We start from the raw sequence: 7,111 nt of genomic DNA, 5'->3' as shown, positions 1-7,111 counted from the left end.
CCTAGAGTATGCGATTGAATCAAACACAAATGATTTAAGTAAAAAAAAAAAAAGTGGTCAAATTTTGTTGGGTTTATTAAAGTGGGTTATTACACTAATTTAACGATCAAGTTGATTTTGTAATTAGAAGTTCATATGATAATTTAAGCCTATTCCCTGCAATTTTAAGAATATAAGGGCAATTCTTACTTTTTCAGTAAGTAGAAGATTTATAGAAATAAATTTCTAAAATAATGTATCCTCAGAAATTGCAACAATTGGATTCATTACTATTCCCAGTAAAGTAGATGCCATTACACATACAATCATACTAATTTCAATAGAATTTTTTGAGATTGAAGAAGATAATCTATAATTTTTGCACGTAGGGAGTTATTTCTTTGTTTCTTTCAGTCATTAATAACTTAATTATTTTCAAATAATAATATATTGAAATAACACTCATAAAGAGCCCTATCAAAACTAATAAATAGGAACCTGCTTGCCATCCACACAAGAATAGATAAATTTTTCCAAAAAAAACCTGCTAATGGAGGAATACCTCCTAGAGATAGCATACATAAAGATAAAGACAAAGCTGAAAAAGGGTCTTTCATATATAATCCTGCGTAATCCTGAATGTTATCTGTTCTCGTACGTAGACTGAATAATACAATACAAGCAAAAGTTCCTAAATTCATAAAAATATAGAGCAACATATAAGTTATCATACTTGCATATCCATTATTTGAGTCTCTATCAATTATTCCAATAAGGATATATCCAATTTGACTTATCGATGAATATGCAAGCATACGTTTTATGCTTGTTTGAGTAATAGAAATTAAATTTCCTAATATCATGCTAAGAATAGCTAATATTTCCAAAAGAAGATGTCATTCGTTCAATGAGAAATAAAAATAATATAAAAAATTCTAGTGGCTAAAGCTGAAGCAGCTACTTTTGAAATAACATAAATAAAAGCAACGACTGGAGTGGGGGAGTTAGAGTCGAAAAGAGGAATTCCCCCTCCTTTCTCTCATTCAGAACCGTGCATGAGACTTTCTTCTCGCACGACTCCTAAGTGATAAAAAAGATTAGTGGATTCTCTCTTTTTTATTACCTTACTCGTGTATGTATAAGATATCTATTCAATTGATAGAAAGAATCGCTAATCCTTAACTTTGTGAGGAATCCTTACTCAGTGGTTATTATTTTAAATCCTTTTTTTTAAAAGTTCAACAGTTATGAAAGAATTAAAAATAAAAAATAAAACCATCTGATTTAAATCGTTCTGAATAGTCATGCGATGCTCAACTTGGGGTAATCTTTTTGTCGACGAATGCCTTCTTTTTTACACTCGCAGTTTTTGAAGAATGAAAACTTACTATGTAGCATCTACGTAAAGAATAAAAATATTGTACACGTCATTAATTTGATCCTTTGTAAAAACTACCCGTAATAACTAACTTGTAAAAGCTATTTGTTGATTCAATCAAACAATTTAGTTTGTTTGTTACTTTGCTTCACCTTAATTGAATTAAATTGAATTTTTGGTAAAAGTGATGTCTTAGCCCAAGTGAGAATAACAGTCTTTTTTCCACATGTCTATAGAGCTTTTATAAATAGAAACATCTCTAAAAAAGAGATTTAGAAATGTCATAATTTGTAAAACAAATCGCTCCTTCATATACATCAAGGGTCCATTGATGAAAAGGAACTAGGGAAAGCTTGAATGCAATTCCTACCGTTATAGATAGAAGTGCAATCCAAATTTCTGGAGAATTGTACATTTGTGTATTTATAAGACCATTGGCTATTTCTTGAAGTTCAATCTCTCCTCCAGATGGACCATATAGCCAAGAAAGACCATAAGCAAGAATGGAAGAACTTGTTCCACCCATAAGTAAATATTTCATAATAGCCTCATTAGACCATACATCTCTTTTGGTATATCCAGATAATAGATAAGAACATAGACTTAAACATTCTAAAGATACAAAGATAGTTGTTAAATCATTAGCACCACATAAAAACATTCCTCCTAGAGTAGTTGTTAATATGAACAACAAAAACTTTGTTACAACCATTTTTGTACATTGAATGTATTCCACAGATAGAGGAATACATAAAGTGGAACATAATAAAATTAGAAACCGAAATATTTTATTAAAATTGTTTGTTTGGAAATTACCAAAATAATTGATTGTAGGTTCTTCTCTCCATTGAAATAGCAAAAAGGTTGTGCTTAGCACTAAACTTGTTAAAGAGATGAAATAAAACCAAGTTGTCTTTTTCTGATAAGAAATGAAGTCGATCACTAGAAGAAGGAATAGGCTGAAAATCAGGATACATTTTGGAAAAATGGAACTTCCATAGAAGAGAAGCAAATGAAATTCTTTCATAAAAATGATTTAAAAGTATTAATTGAAAATGAGTTTTTCATTTTGTCCGGATCATAATTTAGTAACTTCAATGAATCTTCGAGAAACATTTTCTTTCATTTACATTTCTATAAACTTGATGAATAAGATTGAATATTCATCCATAATCTCCTTATTATCATTTATCTACGATTTATTTTTCAATCTTCTTTTCCTTTCATTTTCGTTCCAATAAAAGAAAATTTGGATAAATTTTGACAAAGTAAGTTTTCTTTTATTGGCCAGAATGCAACAAATCTGTGGATCTATTTATATAGTTAGTGGGTTAATGGTAATGCGCAAAAGCTTTATTGGATTCTACCATTTTATTTTACTTTATGTATATGTATATGTATACGTGTGTGTGTGTGTGTGTGTGTGTGTGTGTGTGTGTGTGTGTGTGTGTGTGTGTGTGTGTGTGTGTCGATATATATATATATATATATTCCATACATTGAAACTTGTAATTAATAAGGAAGAAGTCGATATGGAAAAATCGACTTTGCATGCTTTACACTATGCATTGAATACACTGAAATTTTGGAAGCAAAACAAAATCAGAAGGGACTGTTAAAACTGAACTGGCAGTTGGATTTAAACGTGGCAAATTAGATAGTCACGACTCATGGAAAATCAACTTGGCATGTTTTGAAAAACAGTTAAAAGTAATAAAGACTCTTGGTTATCGATTTGTAGAGGAATACTTTCCTAACCAAATTGCACTTACCTAGCAAAATCAAAATGCCACCACTATTGTTGGAAACAATAAAACTTTAGTTTGCAGTTAATGAACATAGAATTTAAGCCATGATTTCAGGAACAAAAAAATAACTTATGCCCTCAACATATAGGTAAATATGTATTCATTTTTCAAGGGACAACAGATGAAAAAAAAGGAATAGATACGTTGAGAACACAACAGAAAGGCATAGAGAATACTCTTAAACATTTAGCCAATTTGGGAAAAGAGAAGAAAAAAGAGAAGAGAGGGAAATTGATAACATCTTTCAAGTTTTTGATCATTCCAATACAGAAGAATCAATTTTCTCAGGTAGGTCATTGTTTCAGTTTGTTTAAAATATGAACGGTAGAAAAAAAAACTCTTTTGAATGAAATCACTGTCTTAATCATATTTTTGAAGTTTTCTCTATCAATTCAGAACTCCAATTTGGTATAATTGCCTCTCTGTTTGTTGTAGAATTCATCCTTGTTTGGTTGAAGATCAAATCAGCACAGTAGAGCTTATATATATACATGTGTGTGTGTGTGTATGTGTGTGTGTGTGTGTGTATGTGTGTGTGTGTGTGTGTGTGTGTGTGTGTGTGTGTATAGATATATATGTATATATGTATATACATATGTATGTATATATGTATATACATACGTATGTATATACATATATACATATATACATATGTATGTATATATATAGATATATATGTATATAAATATACACATACATGTGAAGAAATTCATGAAACCAATACTTCTTGTAGCTGAACGAATTTTCACTTTTAGAATTTACAAAATAGAAGAAGATAAAATCCTTTTTATATATATAAATACACATGTATATACACTAACTATTAAAAAGATGGTTTTTCATTATATGCTGGTAAATGTATTCTCAGATTTCAACTTGAGAAGAGAAAACATGTTGATTTGTACCAAACTAGTTCAAAACTATAGAAAACTTATCAGCAAGCAAGATTAGTCAGATAACATGAAAGTGAAGATACATTCATGTAAATTTGAATTCTGGAAATTTTACTACTGCTATTGAAACATTAACAAAGTCTAATTTTAGTAGTTGGAAATCTGAAACATAGATGTTAAATTATAAAAACAATGAGATTGTACATATAGGAAATAAACTCAGAACCATATAGGAACATCGAATTTAAGAACGTGTACTTATATCTTCATTTGTGTATTCTTTTATATGCAAATATGTGCATACATGTGTTACACCTTCTTTTCTTCGTTTTACTGTTTACTTTATGCTAAAAATGAAAATATTGTTTTATTGAGAAAGGAATTACTTTTTATTGTTTGCATGTGAATTAGAGGATGTCATATAATTTAAAGATATTGTATGAAAGGAATAGGCATGCTAGATGAATAAATTTATTAGACGTGTTTAATGGTAAAGTATACCTTCCGGGATGGGTACCGAATATGGGGTTTAGAGAGTATAGTTTTCTTTTTCCAAACTATCTTATTGCTATGCATGTCATTATGCTCGGTCGAGTAACTTATTGACCATTGAAATAGATGGATTTATTTATGTTTCTCTACCATATCCTTGTATTGATCTTGCTTATTTCTTAAATGAATTAGAATAAATGAAAATGCATGAATCATACTAGGCACACACCAAGATTCCATCTTGCATATCAAATTCTCCTTGCTAAGCAATTCGTGCAGGGTCGGGTATTCTTGATTGACTAAGAATTCTGGGTAAGTGTATGCTTCAAGGTTGGGTGGAAAAAGCACCTGAATCTTTTTCTCGTCTTCATTCGAAGGATTTAATTGAAGATAGCTAAAGGATTGGAGATCAAAGGACACATCTCATCCCTTATTGTGTTATTTATCATTTATATGTATATTTAAGCTTAAGGCAATTGAATGCCTAAGTTATGTAACGAAATTATGAATGATGTATAGTATGATTGAAATATTATGAAAAGAGTACCCTATATTGTAACAATACTATATTATATCTCTTTAATGAATATAGACTTGTGAATTTTTATTATTGAACTCGCAAACAGAATGACATTATGCGATTATGGAATGATTAGAGAGAGAAACAAATGAATTATAGATTTGTTTGAATAATAAAGAGAATTTGTTGTTTTATTGAAGTTAGAACATCTATGTCTTTGCATTTTTTAAGTTGTATGTTGTTAGCTAGTCTTGTTTCTGGCTATAGTGATATTGTATTCTACTTTGGATCATGTTCCCTTAGTCCTGGTTTCGTTTGGAGGATGATTATGGTTAATGTTTTGGGTCTCACCATGGCATGTGTAGATCCACATTATGCAATTTTCTTTGGACATATTTTTTGGCTAGCTAGCTAACATGTTGTAATGCTTATCTATATGTTTCATTTGTTCTCAACCTTGGGGATGTGTTAGAATGTGCATTCCATTAGAAACATTTGTAAAGGATGTATTGTGATGTTTTTGGGTCCTCTCTATCTCTTGGAGTGGACCGAAATAAATATTTTAGGTCTGGATTGCCAAATTTATGTAATACCTATTTATTCTATCTATGGTGACCTAGTTAAGGGTTTTGATGATTATCTTGTATATAAAGGAGTGTGGATGTATGGATGAGAGTGTGGGATAGGAGTGAATTGATGTGAAGAGAGTGTGGATGATTTGCAAGTGAATTTGGTATTGGAGATGTGCAAAAGACTATTGTAAAGAGCTTTAATATTGATATCTTTAGTGTGACAATGTTAAGAGATTGTGTTTGAAGTTAGATAATTAGGAGATCTTGTTCAATTCAACTTAGCTATTGCTTTCTCTGTCAAAAGGTAGTGAGTCTCTTAGTAGATTTTTGTATCTTGCCTTGAAATAGTGTGTTTCAACTTTGCAAGTCATTTGTATATTGCCCTAAGGTTGTGTGTTTAATTTTTTCAACTCCTCTTAGGAGCAGCAGGATTTAGAGGTAACTTTGTGACAAATTATATTTATATCGTGAGTCTGATTCTCACCATGGTTTTCCCCTGCTGGGGTTTTCCACATAAATCTAGTGTACATGTGTTTTTTTGTGCTTTATGATTTCATGATTTATTTTTGTTGTGATTGTTTGTTTGCAGATTAAAGTTTGAAGATAAGAAATTAAGTACTTTTGAGGTCCAAATCGATTCACCCCTCTCTCAGTCTTCTAGTGTGTTCAACATGACCCATTACAAAGTTGGAGCATGTAGAAGTTCCATACTATCTTAGGAGCTTCAGACGCCTTCATTGTCAGGAAAATTATATTGTTGGGGGAAATTTTAATGCCTCTTTAGTGTTAGAAGATAAAATGAGAGGAAGGTTGCAAGGTTGTGATTATTTGGGCTTCAAGAGACTTTGTGATGAACTTGTTTTAGGTGACATTACCTGCCTAGATCTAGGTGGTTCACGTGGAGAAATACAAGGTTGTGTTTAGATAACATTCAATGCAAATTTTATTGCTTCTTTCTCGAATCAAAGTGGTTGTTGGTGTTGAGGGGCTTCTTCTCTAAGGTCCTTTAGTTCGGGGGATCAAATCATTGGCCTATCTCTTTATCTTTATGCAATCATTTTAAACCCTAAGGTATATCCTTTATAATGGAGTCCTTATGGTATCAACGTCCAAACTTTGATAGCTTAGTCGGTGACTAGTGGAAAATTGTAATTACGGGGTGTAAGAGGTTTGTTGTAGAGAGGAATTTGCAAGAGGTTAAGGGGAAGGCTAGTACTTGAAACAAGAAGGTTATGGGGGATTTGTTTGCCAACAAAGGTAAGATAGAAAATGAGTTAAAGGATGTTAAGGGGGAAATCACTAAGCAAGGTTTTAACCAAGCCCTCAAGGAGAATGAGACCTTGTTACTCAAGGACTTTAATTGAGTTTTAAGGGTGGAAATAATATTTTGGCACCTAAAATCCAATGTCAAGTGGCTCAATGAACTTGATAAAAACACTAGTTTTTTTTCCATTTGACCACTAAGATTA

The 7,111-nt window shown here is 31.2% G+C and overlaps 1 pseudogene; it reads right to left on the bottom strand.

The window, feature by feature from the left end:
• Positions 1-225: 225 nt before the first annotated feature.
• Positions 226-2,384, bottom strand: LOC131046954 (NAD(P)H-quinone oxidoreductase subunit 2 A, chloroplastic-like; annotated as a pseudogene).
• Positions 2,385-7,111: the final 4,727 nt, after the last annotated feature.

The sequence above is a fragment of the Cryptomeria japonica genome, chromosome 10 (genome assembly GCF_030272615.1).
Source record: "Cryptomeria japonica chromosome 10, Sugi_1.0, whole genome shotgun sequence".
NCBI lineage: Eukaryota > Viridiplantae > Streptophyta > Pinopsida > Cupressales > Cupressaceae > Cryptomeria > Cryptomeria japonica.
Note: the sequence above shows the minus strand (reverse complement) of the source record. Positions and strands in the feature narration are given on the sequence as shown.